Here is a 22,204-nt window from a genome sequence, read left to right on the forward strand (position 1 = left end):
CACATCCTTACTTTGTCCCACTGGAAACAGCTCCTCACAACCTCAAAAAAGTTTTCGTCACAGTGCAATGGAATATTGCTTCCTGCTGTAGGTTGTGGCTTTAGCATCCCAAATTGCACTCTTGAGTGCAGTGGAGTCCAAATCTTTGAACATTGTCAGCATTTTCCAGCAAGAGGATGTCTCCTCTTTCAGCACAGTTATATCAGTGGTGTTATGATCTTTTACTGACTCATCTTATCTTGCTCTACCCACTTTCTCATCCATCCACACCTCACTGGCTTCATTAGCCCAGAAGTTTTCATCAACTGTTCCTATTCTTGTAAGCCAATCAAAATCAAAATTGACCAATCACTTACATTGCTTTTTTTCACCCGACTGTGGAACCATGTCTATCTTCCATATTGTCTGGCCAAGACACTCCAGTACTTCAAAGGGACAGCTGACATCCATTGCATGTCATCTGCAATGACTGTCCATGATCTGTTCTACACAACATAACACGTTCGCTCTTCAGGCCATGGCTCTGCCTCATCATCAAAGTGATCCTTCATTACTTATAATTCAGATATCGTATGAGCCTTTACAGCTGTATTTTTAAAAGAAGTTAAAAAAACCCACATTTTTCTTTCAGAGGTAACTTTTGAATTCCATTGAACATACAGCAATGAGTGAATGTTTGCTTTAACATCCATAATTTTGCAACGAGGAAGGAAACTGGGTATTATGAGTGTGATTCGATTGATTAGTTTTTATGTGAACCATGTAGATACCTATATATAGATTTCACTTCAAAAAAACTCCAGAAGTTTTCTGGATTAAATTGAAGCGTCCTCCTTTTATCTCATCCTTGTTGTTTTTTGGCTGGATCTTACCATGCATTCAATGCTTGGTAAGGTGTCGACTCAGGTGAATCAAATGCCACGTTTTTGAAAAATGTTCTCACATTGATCGAGTCCTACTTTTTTTTTGTTACACAAGCACGATATAGCACGTCTGTAAAATATGTCAGATTTTCTATTTTGCTTAGACCCTCAGTAGAATCAGGTAAAAATGAGGTACTCCTCATTGGGTTGCTTTTGCCAAATGAGATTTTTCAAATTTTTTTTTTTTTTTAAAAGAACACTTTCTTTTCGTAGTTCAGGGTCACTAATTGCAAAAATGACATCGAAAAGCTGGTGGGATTAAAATTGATAAAAATTGTCCAATTTTTTTGAAAATTGGGTAATCGGGTAACCAAGGAACCAACCTTTCAACAACCAAAAAGGAATAATTTTTCAAAAGTTTTTTGATGGACTATTTAGTTAGTACTTTGCCTATATACATATATATATATATATATATATATATATATATATATATATATATATATATATATATATATATATATATATATATATATATATATATATATATATATATATATATAGTTGTGGTTGACCAAATTCGCAAACCACCATTCAGGTCCCTTAGGTGAGATATCTCTGTAAGTATATGTGTAGTTAGGCCCAAACCCGTTGTCTAGAGGGAATAAATGTCATTCATGCGGGCTGCGACTCTTCAGGATAGCCGTTTTTCTTTTACTATCTTTATTTTGGACCAGCCGCCATTATTACCACCACCAACCACGTCTCAACAGCCATCACACAACAACCACCAACCACAACGCCGCTTCACCACAACCGCCACGACCTTTACCATCACAACTTGCCACCATCGCATCACCGTCATCTCGCGCCACTCGTGGGCACCGATGCTGGACTCGTGTAGGGCCGGCACCAAGCAGCGTGTTCAAAAGCATCGCGGACTTTCTGAAGAAAAACGGATCAAAAACGACTCACGCCCACTTTTGTTCCGTCCAATCGGTGAGCGAGGGGCGATTTGGCCCCGCCTCCAGGGCGTTGGAGGGCGGTCGCTATATGCAAATTCATGGATCAAAAAGCATTCACGCCCACTTTTCCTTGGGCCAATGGGGAGCCAGCAAGAGAGGTGAAGGGTCGGAGGCAGAGGGTCAAGGGTAAAAGAGCGAAGCCACGGGGCTTATAAAAACGACTGCGTTCGTCAGAAGAGGGCAGTTCGCAGTTGGAAGTTCGCAGTTGGCAGTTCGCAGTTGGCAGTTCGCAGTTGGAAGTGGAGGAGCAGTTCGCAGTCGGGAGTTCGCGGAGCCAGTGAAGAGTTGGGACGAGTCCAGAGAGGGGACGGAGAGGGCGATCGGACGAAGCTGTGGAGAGGCGGCGGCGGCGAAGGCGGTTGAAGGGGTGCTCGCGTCGGATTCGGGGAACTGCGGAGGGAGAGGCCGGCGGCGCGACCGAGGTCGTGGTGGAGACGCTCGTCGCGGGACCCGAGATTTTGTGAAATCCTCCTTTCCCCGAGCATCAGCAACCCCCTCCTGTTTCCCCCCGCGCTGAGATAGTGCGACAAAAGGGGGCCCCCTTCCCACCCCCTACCAGACACTGTCCGCGAGGCCCGCGGAGTTGAGGCACCACCGCCGCTCCGCGTCTCATCATCAGACGGGTAGGCCTGACACGGTCTCGGCCCCAGGCCCGCCTACCCCCCTCATCCTGGAGGGTGGTTCTCTTTTCTTTTGCTTTGGGAATATGTGTTGTCGGCGCCGTCTGTGAAGTAAAATTGTATAAGTGTTGCCGAGTGCCCGGTAGTCGGATAGATCTGCATTGTTGCATTTGCTTTTTGTCTTCTTCTTTTACATTTGCTTTTGGTGTAATTGTATATGTGTGCTTTCCGTTCATCGCGAAATAAATGTGCTTATTGTTGAACTGTTTTCCCGCTTCGCTTCGTCATTTCTTTCATTGAATCCCCATCTTGCTTCACGTAAAGGGTTGGTCGTGGGCTAAGACGCCCGATAATTAATCGAACCGTCGAGGCCGACGAATAACACCGCTCGGTTATCCCGATAGTACGGAACGGGTCGCTTAAGTGGCCCGTGTCCGAAGTCGACCTGCGGCGAGGTGCGATCGCCCGGTCTACCCTCCGTGTGGGTACTTAGGTAGGTCGAATTTGGCGAGCAACCCTATCCCACGCGGGGGCCGATTGGCTCGATCGCGGTGAGACCGAAAGGTCCACCCGTGACTGGTTCCCAGCGTTAGTCCGAGAGGGTCACGACTGGATTGTCCGTCCGGTGGGCGACGTGCCGCGATTCGAGTTACGTGGCCGTTCGCACGCCGGCGGGCGCGAATCCGCAACAATATATATATACATATACATATATATACATATATATATATATATATATATATATATATATATATATATATATATATACATATACATATACATATATATATATATATATATATACATATACATATATATATATATATATATATATATATTTCTATATTTACATATACCGTGGTGCCCCAGAATCCGAACGCCCCATTGTTTGAACATATTGGAATCCAAACAATTTTTGCGAGAAAATTTTGCCCCAAAAACCAAACACATTTTCGAAAACCGAACACAACGTGGCGTTCGTGTTTGTTCACGTGCGTCTCCCCTGCCTGTTCGACCCGCATCTTCACGCTTTGTTCATTCAGTTCGTCGGTGGAAGTACTCGTGAAAGCTTCTCTCGTGTGTCGATCGCAACTTTACCTCGTGTTTTAACCTTGATTTGTGCATTCTTTTTTTTCAATTATCACCCTTGTGCATTCTCCATGGCACCCAAGAAGAGCAGTGAAGCAAATAGGAATAAGAGGAAGTCCGTGAGAACGACAATGAAGTTGAAGAAAGAACTTATCGCTAAGCATGAGAGCGGTACGCGTGTGTCTGATCTCACTGCCATGTTCGAGCTGCCGAAATCGACCATGTGTAGGATTCTGAAAAATAAAGAAGTGATAAAAGGGCGAAAACCCGTCGTGAAGCGAACTCATTCAATGAACCCTCTGACGAATTGGCTTTAACGAACTCAACGTTTTTTTCGCGAGCATGGTAGTGACGTCATGCTGCGTCACCCAATCGCTTCACCTCTTGATTTTCTCCCTTGGAACCATGCGGTGAAAATGGCACGTTTGTGTCTCCACAGAGTGGACTGGGATATAAAACACCATTTGGTGCTTCATAGTTAATTACATACCTCCACCAGGCTGAACAGTTTACGTTTTGGATCCTAATGGCCACTGATAGGCCGGAGCTGCATCCAGACCTGATGGAAGAAGCGACAACGCTCCTGCTCATCCCCCAGGCTTGGAAAAAGATTCATGACCCAGAAAAGGACATTTACTCATCTTATTTTACCTGAAACATGGGTAATTTCAGTTGAAAGTGTCTTGAAAGTGGGTTTTCTTGGGGTCCAGGAATGGATTAATTCACTTTCCATTATTTCTTATTGGGAAAATAGTTTTGGAATCCGAACTTTATGGAATCCGAACAGCCTCTTGGAACGAATTAAATTCGGATTCTGGGGGCACCACTGTATATCTATTTCTATATTTACATATATATATCTGTATTTACATGTATATCTATTTCTATATTTACATGTATATCTATTTCTATATATCTATTTCTATATATATAAATATATATATATATATATATATATGAACATAAATAAATAAATAAATATATCTTCTTCTTCTTCTTTTGGCTGCTACTGTTAGGGGTCGGCACAGCGGATCAACCGTCTCCATTTCGCTTTATCCTCCACATCTTCCATTGACCCTCCAACCACCCGCATGTCCGCCCTCACCGCATCCATGACCCTCTTCTTTGGCCTTCCTCTTCCCCTCCTACCTGGCGGCTCCATCTTCAGCACCCTTCTCCCGATATACTCCGCTTCCCTCCTGTGCACATGTCCAAACCATCTCAATCTCGCCTCTCTCACTTTGTCTCCAAACCGTCCTTCCTGCGCAGTCCCTCCAATATACTCATTCCTTATCCTGTCCTTCCTTGTCACTCCCAACGAGAATCGCAGCATCTTTAACTCTGCCACCTCCAGCTCCGCTTCCTGTCTTTTTGTTAGCGCCACCGCCTCCAAACCATACAACATAGCTGGTCTCACTACCGTCTTATATACTTTCCCCTTCACTCCTGCAGCTACCCTTCTGTCACAAATCACTCCTGCAACTCTTCTCCACCCACTCCATCCTGCCTGCACTCTCTTTTTCACTTCTCTGCCACACTCTCCATTACTTTGGACAGTTGATCCCAAGTATTTAAACCCATCCACCTTCCCCACCTCAACTCCTTGCAACCGCACCATACCACCACCCTCCCTCTCATTTATGCACATGTACTCCATCTTACTCCTAATGACTATCATTCCCCTTCTCTCCAGTGCGTACCTCCACCTCTCAAGGCTCACCTCAGCCTGCTCCCTCCAGAACATGATGTCATCCGTGAACATCATAGTCCATGGAGACGCCAGTCTGATCTCGTCCGTCAACCTGTCCATCACCATTGCAAACAGGAAAGGGATCAGAGTCGATCCTTGGTGCAATCCCACTTTTACCTTAAACCGTTCCGTCATTCCTACCGCACACCTCACCGCTGTCACACTGTCCTCATACATATCCTGCACGATCCTCACATACTTCTCCACCACTCCCGACTTCCTCATACAATGCCACAACTCCTCTCTTGGCACCCTATCATAAGCTTTTTCTCAATCCACAAACACGCAATGTAACTCTTTCTGGCCTTCCCTATACTTCTCCATCAATATTCTCAAAGCAAACATTGCATCAGTGGTGCTCTTTCCTGGCATAAACCCATATTGCTGCTCACAGATCGTCACCTCTCCTCTCAACCGAGCTTCCACTACTCTTTCCCACAACTTCATGGTGTGGCTTAACAACTTTATCCCTCTGTAATTTCCACAGCTCTGCACATCACCCTTATTCTTGAAAATCGGAACCAGTACACTTAATCTCCACTCCTCCGGCATCCTCTCACTTTCCAAGATTTTATTAAACAATCTGGTTAACAATCCCACTGCCATCTCTCCTAAACACTTCCATGCCTCCACTGGTATACCATCTGGGCCAACCGCCTTTCCACTTTTCATCTTCTTCATAGCAGTCCTCACTTCATCCTTACTGATCCACCCCACTTCCAGATTCACAATCTCCACCTCTTCCAACCTTCTCTCTCTCTCTCTCATTTTTTTCATTCATCAGCTCCTCAAAGTACTCCATCCACCTTCTCAACACACTCTCCTCACTCGTCAGCACATTCCCATTTGCGTCCTTTATCACCCTAACCTGCAGCACATCCTTCCCAGCTCGGTCCCTCTGTATTGCCAATCGGTATAAATGCTTTTCCCCTTCTTTTGTATCCAACTTCTCATACAGCTCGTCATATGCCAATTTCTTAGCCTTTGCCACCTCTCTCTTTGCCTTTCGCCGCCACTCCTTGTACTCCTGCCTACTTTCTTCATCTCTCTGACTATCCCACTTCTTTTTTGCAAACCCCTTCTTCTTTATACCTTCCTGTACTTCCTTGTTACACCACAAAGTCTGCTTATCTTCCTTACTCTGTCCAGATGTCACACCAAGTACCTTCCTAGTTATCTCCCTCACCATTTCTGCTGTAGTTGCCCAATCATCCCATCCATCTTTACCACCATTCAACACCTGTCTCGCCTCCTCTCAAAATTCCACCCAACAGTCTTCCTCCTCAGCTTCCACCATCTGGTCCTTGGTTCAGCCCTCACTCTCTTCCTCAACCTCACCTTCAAAATCATCTTACAGACCACCAATCGATGATGTCGAGCTACATTCTCCCCTGCCACCACCTTGCAGTCACTAATGTCTTTCAGGTTGCATTTCCTGCTTAAGATGTAATCCACCTGTGTGCACTTTCCTCCACTCTTGTACGTCACCCTGTGTTCCTCCTTCTTCTTGAAATACGTATTTACCACTGCCATTTCCATTCTTTTTGCAAACTCTACCACCATTTGCCCTTCCACATTTCTCTTGTTGAGACCGTACCTGCCCATCACCTCCTCATCCTCTTTATTCCCTTCCCCAACATGCCCATTGAAATCTGCTCCAATCACCACTCTTTCATCCTTGGATACACTCTCCACCACTTCATCTAACTCACTCCAGAAATATTCTTTATATTCCATCTCACACCCCATATGTGGGGCATATGCACTGATGACATTCATCATCACCCCTTCAATTTCCAACTTTACACTCATCACTCGGTCAGACACTCTCGTCACCTCCAATACCCTCTTGACATAATCTTCCTTCAGGATTACCCCGACACCATTTCTCCTCCCATCCACACCATGGTAGAACAGTTTGAAACCACCTCCAATACTCCCAGCCTTGCTCCCCATCCACTTGGTCTCTTGTACACACAGTATGTCCACCTTTCTTCTCTCCATCATATCAGCCAACTCTCCCCCTTTGCCAGTCATCGTCCCAACCTTCAGAGTTCCAACTCTCACCTCCACACTTCTACTCTTCCCCCTCTCCCACTGCCTCTGGACCCGCCTTCCCCGTCTCCTTCTCCTCCTTCACCCAGCAGTAGCACAATTTCCACCGGTACCCTGCTGATCACCAGTACCGGTGGCTGTCGTTGGTAACCTGGGCCTCGACCGATCCGGTATGGAAATCCGTTTTATTGTCCGCGTAATGATTTGCATAGGTTTTAACGCCGGATGCCCTTCCTGACGCAACCCTGGTCGCCTCTTACGACACACAGGGATATGGTACACCTATTCTAACCGGGGCATACACCGGGCCCAGTACACTGGTACTCATTTCTCTGACCTCGGAAGGATGACAGGCTGAGTCAACCCCCTGGTGTATATTAATTAAGTGGCCCAACGGGGCTTAAACTCAGGACCTTTTGGGTCCCAAGCCGCTGCCCTAACCACTGCGCCAACACCAGGTATAATGTAAATATATATATATATATATATATATATATATATATATATATATATATATATATATATATAAATATATATATATATGTAAAAAAAAATATATATACATATATATATATATATATATATATATATATATATATATATATATATATATATATATATATATATATGTTCCATGGAATGGAATTCGAACTTATGTAAATCAAATCAATGATCTCAATTGCAAGGGCTGTATCGCTTTGCTTCCCTTTGTGATTGGATCACAGCAGGGAGGTCTTTTGGCCCATCGAGGCCACAGCGCATCATTCCATGGAAGACTCAAGTCGATCTCCAGGATTGTGCCAAAACCACATTTTACAATCACATAAACAGATATATTACCATAAATGTATGACTGTGGGAAAGAGAGGAAAAAAAATCATTGTGAAGTTACTTCCATATGCAATGATGTCCTTTTTTGTATTCAACATTAAGGCTCATGGAAGAGCTGGAATGCAGAACGGATCAGGATGCAACAGAACAAATGGAACAGGAAAAAGAGTCACACATTCATATTAATAAGCACCAACAGCAAGCTTGAGGATCAAAATAGGGAGACTTGGACAAATAATGGATGAGTGGGGGAGGGAGTGAGGTCAGATCAGGTCAAATGAGATCTGTGACTTCCGACAGGTACCATTTAAACTTGCACTAACCTGTTCCATGGTCGGGTTGTCGGCGACGAAACTGTCTCCCCCACCAAGTTTCTTGGTCAGAAGGTTGTAGGATATGGACAACCAGCAGGATGAAGAACAAAACCTGTCAAAGGGCAGAGAAGCCCCTTTTGAGCCAATGGCCATCCATATCTAGTGGCCAACTGTGTCTGTGGATGTCCTCCTGCAGTTGGGTTACTTTTTATTAGGAGGTTGGTGGTAGGATTTGCATTCTGGCCACCGTAAAACCCTTCATTCCGCAAAACATTCTAAAAGCACGAAAAATCTGAAATCCCATTTCGTGGGAGTGCATCCTGTGCAGCTGTCCTTCGGAGGGCAGCTCACCAGATGACAGGATTGGGGAAAAGCCTTCGCGACCCCCAATCTTTGATGATAGGAGGGAAACCATGGGGTAACCTTCACGGGTCAGATTGCGATAGTGTGTGCCGGGTGGTGCTGAGGTGTCGTCCACCAGACGGCGGTCTCCTTAGGTTAACCTGAGGCGGTCCTTCGAGTGTGTGCCTGGAATGTCCTATCCCTAAGAGGGGATGATCTTTCTCTGTTACCATCTGACTTCAAGCGTTTGGACATCGGTATTGCAGCACTCTCTGAGGTTCAGAGACCGGATTGCGGTGAGATCATGGGTGGTGGTGACACCTACTATTGGTCTGGTCGCTCTGATGGTTACCATGCCCAAGTAGTTGCTGCAGCTGTGTCCAATAAGCTGACTCCAATGATAATTGAGGTAACGCAGGTCAACGAGTGTATTATGAGACGAAGGATTCGTCACTCCTTGGATGCCATTTCCCTGGTCTCTGTTTATTCTCCGACTGAGGCGAGTGATCTCACCGTGAAGGATGCATTCTATGCCACACTTGAGTCTGTGGTTGATCAATGCCCCAGGCGAGATACTCTCCTCGTCTTGGGGGATTTCAATGCATCGACTGGAACTGGTAGGGATGGTTATGAGACGATGTGTGTTGGTCCCCATGGGTCTGGAACTGTGAACCTGAATAGCACTAAGTTCCTTGACTTAGCAAGAAGTCATGGACTTAGGGTGGTTGGATAATGATTTCAGCACCCACAGGCTCATTGCTGGACTTGGTATTCCAACATTGGCAGTGTGGCAAAGGAGATTGACCATGTGCTCATTGATGGTCGCTGGAGGATGATCCAGAACTTGCAGCTTAAATCCAGGAGAATGGTACCATCCCAGCCTAGGCTGGATGTTGGTAAGCTCAAGGATGAGAGGGTATCTGAGGAGTTTGCGAACAGTCTGAGTGGAGAATTGGGGGGTCTGAGTGGTTTGAGAGAGCCTGAAGAGTTGTGGAGTGCCTTCAAGACCACCATCCTTAATGTTGCCGGTGGATGTCTTGGAACTCACCGTGGGGTGAAGAAGAATTTTGTCTCTCAAGAAACACTGGATACCATTGACCAGAGTCGCAGGGCCTGGCTGAATGGCAGAGCTGAGCTGTTCAGGGAGCTGAGGCGTAAAACTGTAAGTGCACTAAGAGTGAGCATGGAGGCCTATGTGTGAGAAATCTGTGAGGCGGTGGAGCATCACCTGTGGACAAGTGAGTGTCATCCAGCTTACAGGGGAATTCGTGCATTGCGTTCATCCAAGCCCATCCCTCAGTGTACTGCAATTAGAGCAGAGGGTGGTGGGTTCTTGACAGAGGAGTACAAAGTAAAGGCCCGCTGGGCTGGTTACTTTGAGCAGTTGTACCTGGCTGATCCACCAGCTGTCAAGTTGGATGTCAGGGTTGTTACAATCCCTATTGCTGATCCTCCAATCAACTGTGGTCCACCTTCGCTTGTGGAAACACGGGCTGCATTGAACCAGTTGAAATAGGGTTAAGCTCCTGGGATCTGTGGCATCCATGCTGAACTTCTCAAGGCTGGTGGAAATGCTGCACTCATGTCGTTGCCTGCAGTTCTGTACTGTGCCTGGAACACAGGCTTCATCCCAACTGACTGGAAGAGGGGCCTTGTTGTCCCTCTCTGGAAAGGGAAGAGTGATCGCGAAGACGGCAACAACTTCCGAAGCGTGACACTGCTCACAGTGCCGGGCAAGGTCTTTGCTTGAATAATTCTTGATAGGGTTCGCCACCATCTGCTTGAGCACCAGCATCTAGAGCAGTCAGGCTTTACACCAAAAAAGTCAATGATTGACCGTATCCTTGCTCTTCGGGTCCTCACAGAACGCATACAAGAGTTTCAGCAGGGGCTGCTTGCAGCCTATGTTGATCTCTTTAAAGCATTTGATTCAGTGAATCGGGATGCCCTCTGGAGGATTCTTGGTCTTTGTGGGTTGCCTCCAAAACTGATCAATCTGATTTCTGAACTATACTCTGATACTGAGAGTGCTGTGAAGTGTGGTGGTACCATCTCTGACTTATTTCCAGTTGCTACTGGAGTCCATCAGGGGTGTGTACTGGCCTTCACACTTTTCAGCACTTGTGTGGACTGGATTCTGGGGTGGATGTAGGAGAGATCAAGCTGTGGTGCATCGTGTGGGAATGTCAAGATCTCTGACCTTGATTTTGCAGATGATGCCATCATCTTTGCAGAGTCTCTGGATATAATTTTAGGGACCATTGACGTGCTGAATGAGGAGTCATAGCCGCTGGGATTCTGGGTTTCCTGGGTCAAAACGAAGATCCAGGCTTTCAATGACATCTTGGATACTCCTATCCTGTCTGTACCTGTTTGTGGTGAGGAAGTTGTAGTCACGGAGAGATTCACCCTCCATGGCAGTGATATTCATATCTCTGCTGGCTGTGAGCCAGAGGTCAACAGATGTCTGGGTCAGGCCTGGGGAGTCATGGATTCACTGGATCATGGGGTGTTGCACTGCCAGTTCCTGTGTGGGAGGATTTAAGTCCGAGTCTTCAGGTCCTTGGTGCTTCCAGTTTTGCTCCCCGGATGTGAGACTTGGACTCTGACCAGTGATCTAAGATGGAGACTTAATTCCTTTGGTACCAGGTCTTTTGGAGAATCCTTGGCCATCGTTGGTCAGACATTGTGTCCAATGAGCGGTTGCTGAGACTCAAATGAAATTTGTTACTTGCATAGTCTGTGAGCATCAGCTGTGGCTGTATGGACATGTGGCTCGTTATCCTGACGCTGATCCTGCTCACCAGATTCTCTCAGCTAGGGAGCCCCGTGAGTGGAGGAGGCCAATGGGCCGACCACGTGCCTCGTGGTTGCAACAGCTTGATCAGCATCTCAAGGAGATGGGGATGGGCCAGACATCTGCCTGGGGAATGGCCAGATGGAGGCCCCTGGTGTACTGGTGGAAAGTGGACGCAGCGTCGCACTGCTCCGGTGCATACTCCCATACCTGATCTGGTTTGGGTGAGCGGTAGGTTAGGACGCATAGGGTGGAAAAGATGGATACAGAAGCAAAATCTCAGAAAGGAAAAACTGGAAATTTTGAAAGATGTGGGCTTGAGAGGTTGGGGGTTAACAGTGGGAGAATGGTTTTGGATAGGGGTTTATCTGATATGGTGGTAACAAGGTGTCCTGAAGACGCAGAGGGAAGAATGACATTCAAGAGACTGAGGAAGTTAGTTCCACAGGTGGGGAAAACGAGGAACGAGTGAGCGGTGTGGAGCATCGATTCTGGATTTAGAGAGTCCTTATTTGCAGACAAGGCATTTAAGGATGATTCTATATCTGTCATGGACCTTTTTGATGTCAACGTCATTTGTGCTTCCTGTGTCAAGACTTAAGTGTTTGCTGTTCTTGACAAATCGTATATTTTTTTTGTTATCGTTATAAATCTCCATTTCTTCCTTAATGTACCCCCATCCTATCTTTCTCCTGCTGAGGTTTAAGAGATGAGCACATATACTGTGTTTTCCCAGGTATAATACAAAAGTAAATGTATTGTGTTCATGTATTGTGTTTTGCTGAGTCTTTCATAGGACGGACCAAATATCTCATGTGATATCACCACTTTATCGCAGATGCTATACCAATATAGCTGCTGTCACTTTCAATATGTTCTCCCCACCTGTAAAACTACAAACCTTTTAAACTCTTGCATTGTTTGCAATTTGTTTCTACAACCTCATAATTTCATGAATCTCCCAAGAAGGTTATCAGTTTCATGATGATGCCACTGCGCCTAGCTTGCCAGCCTGTTCAAAATTGGCATAGCACTCTAACGTTCGTGAACGGACAGGGTTAGTGATACGGTAGTCTTTTAAGTGTAAAGGAGGATAGCTTTATAGTATGAAAAGTTAATCTGTCACGGCACAACTATCAATGTTAAGTTGCTCATTGATGGGGTCTGAATGTACCAACAAGCCAGAAAATTTTATCTTTCAGGAGGGTCAGGTCAACACAACCTCTTCTTTATAAATATAGTAGTGTCATACCGATAAAGTACATACTGCACAAGGTACCATTAGAATATAGTACAGCGTCGCTTAAATTATACTCTTTTCGTTTCACAAATGGTCTGCACATGAAATATGAATTAATTGTTCAAATATCTTTCCATATTTATACGACACAAACTTTTTGTGGTCATGACAGGACGTGAATTACCAAGGTCGCTGTGGGTTATGAAAGGTGCATAGCCGACAATTTTAGAGAACGGGATTTTGCAATTGACATCATACACGAAAAGCAGCCATTTCCATGACTGATCGTTGAAGGAACCATGGCACTGATAACTTTTTATTCAGCAGGAAATGATTTTCGAATTGCAGCACTCAACCGAACAATACCGATGTTTTTTTTTTTTCTGAAAGAGCTATGATTTTCAAAATGTCAGTATAATTGATCTCAGTTGGAAATTCCAGTAGAATCTCCTGAATATTCGTCCCAGGCCATCATCAAACAGTTCCAAAAAGTAATTAGAAGGGGACTCGGTAGAGCGCATACCGCTGTAATGTAATGCCTGATTCACGAGAACATATCTGGCCCAATAATTTTTTTGAAATATCGTGTTATATATCGTTTTGGGCCCTATATCTCAATGGTGAAGAATCACTTTTAAAATTCTAGTAGTTGGATCCGGATCCAGATTTTCACCAAAATCGAATCGGTTCGTCCTTGTCTCACACAGAACCAGTCCACAAAATTTCATCCGGATCCGTCTACAACTTTTTGAGATATCCTGCAGACAGACAGACAGACACAGAAAGGGGTGAAAACAACCACCTTCACCTTCGGTGGTGGAGGTAAGAATTATTACCCTGAATATGATGAAAAGGTACCTGTGGATTCAGTGCTTGGCAAATTTTTGATAATGACAAATTTGCAAATCAGCACACTATTAATAACAAATTTTATCACCAAACAAATATGCTCTCAAATCTGAAGCTTTGTTAACAGCGCCGGGATCCTTTGTGGTAGAAAATGGCCAAACTGTTTCTATCTTCTACTGCATTGTATTCAATTATTACTCTTTATGGCACACACACACACACACACACACACACACACACACACACACACACACACACACACACACACACACACACACACACACACACACACACACACACACACACACACACACGAGGTGTCGAGCACGTTTTCTTACCTTTTGAAGGTTTATTTATCCATAAGAATAAATCTCAGTTTGTGCCAGTCAGTCAATCAGTGCAGGATGGCAACTCGAGTAGGAGACTTGGACTCGAGTCGCACTTGAGTCACCAATTTTTTGACGAGCTTGTAGACTTGTTGACAATGACGATGAATGAATGAACACGACAGTATACCAAAATAAATATATCTCAGTGATGCATTTGTGACCAATTTTCATTTTCTATTTTCATTCGTGACCAATTCAAAATTTCATTTTCATTTGTGACCAATTTTCATTTTCTATTTTCATTTGTGACCAAATTTCATTGACCAATTTCGATGTCTGGTAGGATGTGATTCTATCTATAAAGAAAGACTTCTGGAGTTGCATGCCAAAGGGATCACAAACTCGGTAAATAGATTGCGCCAAACTGAGAAAAGGTATTAGTTGTACTCCGCTGAAAGTGCCGCGAAGCTTTGAGCCTGCAATCACACATACATGTGCCTAGTGGAGTAAAAGGAGGTAAATAACGGAGAAAAGCAAGTGGAGCTGTAGTTATACAACGAAACACAGCACAGAACATACTTGTTGTTTAAACGAGCTGGTCAGACTTATGATAACACATAGAGATAGAGTTAGCAAATAAAAACAAATGTTCTTGAAGGTCACAGCGCAACACTGAATGGTAGTTTTAAAATACAATAACAACAGGTAAAAAAAAACAACATTAGTGATGAACCATTTAAAGAAATACTCCCAGGTCAAAAAACCAGTAAAGACCAGTAGCTTACTGGTCAACTGGTACCAGTTGAAAACCAGTAGCCAACTGGTACCAGTAAAGCCAGTTGGTTTCTTACTGGTTTTAATATGGAAATTGGAATAGAGTGATATATTACCAGTTGAAATACAATTGTATTTAACTAACTGGTATCAACTGGGACCAGTACATTGTAACTGGTATCAACTGGGAGACCAGTACATTGCAACTGGTATCAACTGGGACCAGTACATTGCAACTGGTATCAACTGGAACCAGTAAGACTTTAACTGGTACAAATATGAGCTACTGGTTTTTTCAACTGGGAAATTGGAATTCTGACTGAATTTAACTGGTACCAGTTGAAACCAATAGAGACCAGTTAAAAACCAATTAGAACCAATAGAGACCAGTTGAAAATGTATACTGGTTTTAACTGGTTTTTCGACCTGGGCTGTTGCGAATTCGCGCCCGCCGACGTGCGATCGGCCACGTGACTCGAATCGCGGCACGTCGCCCACCGGACGGACAATTCTGTCGTGACCCTCTCGGACTAACGCTGGGAGCCAGTCACGGTGGGCCTTTCGGCCTCACCACGATCGTGCTAATCGGCCACCCGCGTGGGATAGGGTTGTTCGCCAAACTCGACCTAGCGAAGTACCCACGCGGAGGGTAGACCGGGCGATCGCACCTCGCCGCAGGTCGACTCCGGACACGGGCTGCTTAAGCGATCCGTTCCGTGCTATCGGGATAACCGAGCCATGTTATCGTCGGCCTCGACGGTTCCGATTAATTATCGGGCGTATTCAGCCCATGACGAACCCGTTACGTGAAGCAAGATGGAGATTCAAACGAAGGAAAGGACGCAGCGAAACGGGGAACAATTCAACATGATGCACATTTATTCCGCGGCACACGGAAAGCACACATATACAATTAAAACAATTATGCACAAAAAGCAAATGTAACAAAAGAAACAATGAAGCAGAGATACTTCCGAATAAGACCAACACACGGCAACACTTAACAGTTTTACTTCACAAGACTGGCGCCACACACACACACACACACACACACACGTTTACACAGAAACAAAAGAAAAGGCCCCCCTCAAAGACAAGGGGGCAGACGGGGCCTGTGGGCCAATATTTGCGCGGGACCTGAAGGAGCGGTCAGGTCCACGAGACCGGGTGGGTCCTACCCGCGTCTTCGTGATGAGCCGCAAATGTGGCAGCGCGGCAGTGCCCCGATTTCGTGTTCCTTCGCGGGTTTCGTTGGCACCGCTTGGAGTGGGGTGGGAACGGGGCTCCCTTTTCGCACTATCTCAGCGTGGGGGAAAGGGGGAATTGTTGATGCTCTGGGGAAAGAGTATAGCTGGCTTGCTTGGGTCCCGTGACGAGCGATTCCACCGCGACCTCGTCGCCGACCGCCGTCTTCTTTGCCTCCGACCCGAGCTCCTCGGACTCTTCCCCCAATTCTCCTCAGCCGACTGCCGAAAACTACTGGGACGCCCTCACCTCTCGACTCCCGACTCCACTCCGCTCCGCTCTTCCAAACTGACTCTGCCCAGATTCGCATTGTGCTCGGCGCTTTATCGGCCGGCAGGAGAACCCATATGCAAATTTCCGGATCCGGATGGGCTCGGGGGCGGAGTCACGCTCGCCCATTGGACGGAGAAAAAGGGGTGTGAATCTCCCCTGATCCTAGAATTTGCATATCTCGATTCCATACAGACGCGCCTGGAGGCGGGGCCAAACCGCCCCTGGACAGATCAGAAGTGGGCGTGTTGCATTCCTGATCCGAATTCTCCTCGGAAAGGCCGCATTTTGCACTCGCGGCTCGGCGTGTATCTTGTACGAGCCCAGGACAGCCCGACGCTCGGTGCTCACAGGTGGTGCGGGAATGGCCGCAGAAGGAGAGAGGTGAAGGTGGTGGAGGGTTTATGGTGGTGGTTTATGGCCATGGTGCCGTTTGGAATGGCGGCGATGCGATGTTTGCGGGAGCGAGTTGTGAAGGTAAAGATCGTGGCTGTTGGCGTTGTTGTTGTTGTTGTGTGATGGTTGGAGCGTGGTTGGTTCAAAATAAAGATAGAACAGAAAAACGGCTATCTCAAAGCGTCGCAGCCCAAATGAATCACATTTATTCCCTCTAAACAACGGGTTTGGGGATAACTACACATGTACTTACAGAGATATCTCACCTACAGGACCTGAATGGTCAGGTCAGGTCAGGTATGGGAGCATGTGCCAGAACAGCGCGTCACTGCGTCCACTTTCCGCCGGTACTCCAGGGGCCTCCGTCTGGCCATCCCCCAGGCAGATGCCAGGCCCATCCCCATCTCCTTGAGATGATGGTCAACCTGCTGCAACCATGAGGCACGTGGTCGGCCCACTGGCCTCCTCCACTCATGAGACTCCCTCGCTGAGAGAATCTGGTGAGCAGGATCAGCGTCAGGAAAACGAGCCACATGTCCATACAGCCGCAGCTGACGCTCACGGACTATGCAGGTAACAAATCTCATCCGAGTCTCTCTCAGCAACCGCTCGTTGGACACAAAATCCGACCAGCGATAGCCAAGGATTCTCCGAAGAGACCTGGTACCAAAGGAATTAAGTCTCCGTCTCAGATCCTTGGTCAAAGTCCAAGTCTCGCACCCATAGAGCAAGACTGGAAGTACCAAGGACCTGAAGACTCGGACTTTCGTCCTCCCGCACAGGTACCGGCAGCGCCACACCCCATGATCCAGTGAATCCATGACTCCCCAGGCCCGACCCAGACGTCTATTGACCTCCGGCTCACAACCTGCGGAGACATGAATATCACTGCCAAGGTAAGTGAATCTATCCACGACCTCAACATCCTCACCACAAATAGACACAGACAGGACAGCAGCATCCAAGATGTCACCGAAAGCCTGGATCTTTGTTTTGACCCAAGAAATCCGTAATCCCAATGGCTCCGACTCCTCATTCAGCACCTCGAGGGCCCCAAGAGGATGTCTAAAGTCTCCGCAAAGATGACTGCATCATCTGCAAAATCAAGGTCCGAGATCTTGACATTGCCAAACGACGCACCGCAACTTGATCTCTCCGACATCCTCCCAAAAATCCAGTCCATACAAGTGCTGAAAAGTGTGGGGGCAAGTACACATCCCTGACGAACTCCAGTAACAACTGGAAATAAGTCAGAGGCGGTACCACCACACTTCACAGCACTCTCAGTACCAGAGTAGAGTTCAGACATCAGATCGATCAGTTTCGGTGGCACCCCACGAAGACCAAGAATCCTCCAGAGGACATCCCTATTCACTGAATCGAACGCTTTACAGAGATCAACATAGGCTGCAAGCAGCCCCTGCCGAAACTCTCGTCTGCGTTCAGTGAGGACACGAAGAGCAAGGATACGGTCAATCGTTGACCTCTTTGGTGTAAAGCCTGACTGCTCTGGACGCTGGTGCTCAAGCAGATGGTGGCGAACCCTATCAAGAATTATCCGAGCAAAGACCTTGCCCGGCACTGAGAGCAGCGTCACCCCTCGGTAGTTGTTGCAGTCTTGGCGATCACCCTTCCCTTTCCAGAGAGGGACAACAAGGCCCCTCTTCCAGTCAGTTGGGATGATGCCTGTGTTCCAGGTAGAGCACAAAACTGCATGCAACGACGCGAGTGCAGCATTTCCACCAGCCTTGAGAAGTTCAGCATGGATGCCACAGATCCCTGGAGCTTTGCCCCGTTTCAACTGGTTCACCGCAGCCCGTGTTTCCACAAGCGATGGTGGACCACAGTTGATTCGAGGGTCAGCAACAGGGATTGTAACACCCTTGACGTCCAACTCGACAGCTGGGGGATCAGCCTGGTACAACCGCTCAAAGTAACCGGCCCAGCGAGCCTTCACTTCAGACTCCTCTGTCAAGAGCCTACCACTCTCTGCTCGAACTGCAGTGCTCCGAGGGGATGGGCTTGGATGAACGTAATGTGCGAATTACCCTGTAAGCGGGACGAGAATCACCTGTCCACAGGTGATGCTCTACCTCCTCACAGATTCCTCGCACATAGGCCTCCTTGTCCACCCTCAGTGCACGTACAGTTTTACGCCTCAGCTCCCTGAACAGCTCAGCTCTGCCATTCAGCCTGGCCCTGCGACTCTGGTCAATGGTATCCAGTGTCCCTTGAGAGACAAAATTCTTCTTTGCCCTGCGGTGAACTCCAAGGCATCCACCGGCAACATCAAGGACGGTGGTCTTGAAGGTGCTCCACAACTCTTCAGGACCCCCAAAGCACCCAGACCACCCAAGTGTCCACTCAGCCTGTTCGCAAACTCCTCAGCTACTCTCTCATCCCTGAGCTTGGCAACATCCAGCCTAGGCTGGGATGGTACCATTCTCCAGGATTTAAGGTGCAGCTTTAGAGTTGCTACAACAAGCCTGTGGTCAGTATTGAGGAACTGAGCACTCCGGTAGACCCTGCAGTTCTGGATCATCCTCCAACGACCGTCAATGAGGACATGGTCAATCTCCTTTGCCACACCGCCAGCGTTGGAATACCAAGTCCAGCGATGAGCTTGCGGGCGCTGAAACCATGAACCAGCCACCCTAAGTCCATGACTTCTTGCAAAGTCAAGGAACTTAGTGCTATTCTGGTTCATAGTTCCTGACCCATGGGGACCAACACACACCTCATAACCATCCCTATCAGTTCCAGTCGATGCATTGAAATCCCCCAAGACTAGAAGTGTATCTCGTCTGGGGCACTGATCAACCACAGACTCGAGTGTGGCGTAGAATGCATCCTTCACGGTAAGATCACTCGCCTCAGTCGGAGCATAAATAGAGACCAGGGAAATGACACCTAAGGAGTGACGAATCCTTAATCTCATAATACGCTCGTTGACCGGTGTTACCTCAATTATCATTGGGGTCAGCTTATTGGACACAGCTACAGCAACTCCTTGGGTATGGTAACCATACCCTGAATGGTGGTTTGCGAATTTCCACAACCGCAACAATACATATTAAAATATTATAAGGGGTTCGCCTACCCATTCACCCCATCACTTCACTGATGGAAATATAAAGGGGAGGGGGGATAAAGAGGGAGAGAGAGGATGGGGGGACTAGGAGGGGGAAAGGGGAAAATGAGTGAAGTGGTTTGGGAGGAGGTAAGTTTGAGGGGAGGGGTTTCTGCCATTTGTTAGGGGGAAAGGGGGGAGGGGTTCTTGACTTGTGGAAAAGGTCGGGGTAGGGCAGTACAGGATTGAACAAAATTGTGTTCATCAAAACAGCATGTTAATACACCAGGTAGAGACTGCCCAGAGATATTCATGGTTGGGGGGTTGGAAATGGGAGGGTGTTTGGGAGGTGGTAAGTGTGAGGGGAAGGAGAGTGAAGCAGCATGATGGGAAGGGAAGGCAGCATGAGGGGAAGGGAAGGAAGCATGAGAGGAAGGGAAGGCGGTGTGAGTAGTGGGGAAGGGAAAGTGGCGTAAGTGGAGGGACAGGTAAGGGTGATGAAACATGCCCAAACGGCAACATTTTCTTTTTAACCGCTGGGTTCAATATAAAACCAGGCGGGAGTATCTAAAACCCACACAATCGACCTGGCAAAGACCTGCCTACATGCATTCAGTGACCTTTACACCCCCCCAGTCAGCTCACTCCAAATCTGATTCATATATGCTACACTGGGGAAGCAGTTTTATATTCAAAACTAAACCGGTCAGTCTTTAACAGTCCCCTTAACATTGTGGGGGATGAGGGGGAGATGGGAGAGCAGGGAAAGCTGGGAGAGAGAGAGGGAGATAAAAAAGGGGGGGAGAGGGAGAGGGTTGGGAGAGAGAGCGAAGGAGAGCAGTGTGAGAGAGAGATAGAGAGAGAGAGAGGAGAGAAGATTGGGGTGGGTGAAAGGGGGGAGAGATTCAGTGAGGGTAGAGGGAGGGGGGATTCCGTCAGATGTGATGTCCAGTTTGATGTACATCTGAGAGAAGGCACATACATTGATGAATTACCCTGCCTGTGAAACACCAGGATGAGAGTTTTTAGCTGGGTCGGCATTCAAACTCAGGCGAGGCAGCTTTGAGCGAGTGTGCGTACCTCTCAGCTCTCCTGCCGTGATGTGATGATTCATTGCTTTGTGACAACTGAAAACGTTTTTTACTCATTGTAATTATCTAATTTATTTTGCTTTCCTAACTCCAGAGATGTTCCCATGGAAAACCACACTGTGGTAGGTATCACCATGGAAGCTTGTAGAAATCGAAGCTTGAAGAGCACTCTCAGCAAGCACACCAATGAAACGGTTGAAGAAACTTGTAAAAACGAAACATTTAATTTTTTTTAATGTATATTATATCTATGTTAACATGACGGGTCACATAACGAAAGAAGATCATATAAAAAAAGAGGAAACTTCAAAGTAAAATTGCACATTTTCAGCGAGCGAGCCACTGTCCAAGGGACTACACGGCAATGCGGGGCCAAACACAGGCGAGTAGCATCTGAACTTTGTTCAAGTCGATCGATATGTTCAGAGATAGTGCAAACACTTTTGCCATGTAAGGCCATGGGTTGGAAACGAACAACCGAGCAGCTTGCATAGCACTTGCCAAGTGGCTTAATCACTCATGCAAGCACTCCAATAAAGTGGTTGATAAGGAAGTGCTGGCTTGGCAAGCGATTAGCGATCACCGATCAGTCAATATAAACACCATGCACCCAGAGAGTCAAGCAATGTCCGAATTGGACAAATGAGGACTTTTTTTAGAAGTCAGAACGATTGCTGAAGTCAATTTAGAAGTTTACATTTTAAAATTTGGCTCAGATTAAGAGATTCTAGAGGTTATGCGTGTGTGGAAATGAAATAAAGCCACGAACACTGGCGTCTCCAGACGTTTATAAGCATTGTGATGTATCCAGTGATTCATTGGTATAATGATCAGGCATTCGATGATATGAGTGAGGAAAGTGTAAAAAAAAAAAAAAAAAACTTTGTCATTAAATAAACCGTTGCAGCCTGTTCCAAGTCAAGGCATTGTTGAGCAGGTCAAAATTAAATGGTGAATTAAGACCCCGGAAAGCGACAGTGAGGTGACCAAGGACGAGCCTTGATAAAGGATATAATTAAATAAGGCCGTTAATTATCTTCAAAATGGGTGTTCAAATTAACCCAAACACCCAATTTTAACTCTTGCACTTCCTTGGAGTTTTCTTCGTATGCATGCAAAGTTTCAGGCTGCTATGTTTCAAGGTTTTAGAGTTATGGAGGAGACACACACTGACTGACTGACTCACACACACACACACACACACACACACACACACACACACACACACACACACACACACACACACACACACAC

General features: G+C 46.6%; 1 protein-coding gene across 5 annotated transcripts in view; it reads left to right on the top strand.

The window, feature by feature from the left end:
* The window catches only part of LOC147008467 (beta-1,3-galactosyltransferase 1-like), an 80,447-nt gene that overhangs the window by 38,502 nt on the left and 19,741 nt on the right, over window positions 1-22,204 (top strand). Inside the window, exon 2 of one of the 5 annotated variants that reach the window (XM_085863578.1) lies at window positions 13,634-13,748. The exons of the other annotated variants lie outside the window; for them this stretch is intronic. The gene's annotated coding sequence lies outside the window, so the exon portion shown is untranslated. The remainder of the gene's footprint in view (window positions 1-13,633; window positions 13,749-22,204) is intronic. 5 annotated transcript variants of the gene reach the window in all.

This window comes from Eptatretus burgeri, chromosome 18, assembly GCF_056783735.1.
Source record: "Eptatretus burgeri isolate ZD-2024b chromosome 18, Ebu_testis_v1, whole genome shotgun sequence".
In the NCBI taxonomy this organism is placed as follows: domain Eukaryota; kingdom Metazoa; phylum Chordata; class Myxini; order Myxiniformes; family Myxinidae; genus Eptatretus; species Eptatretus burgeri.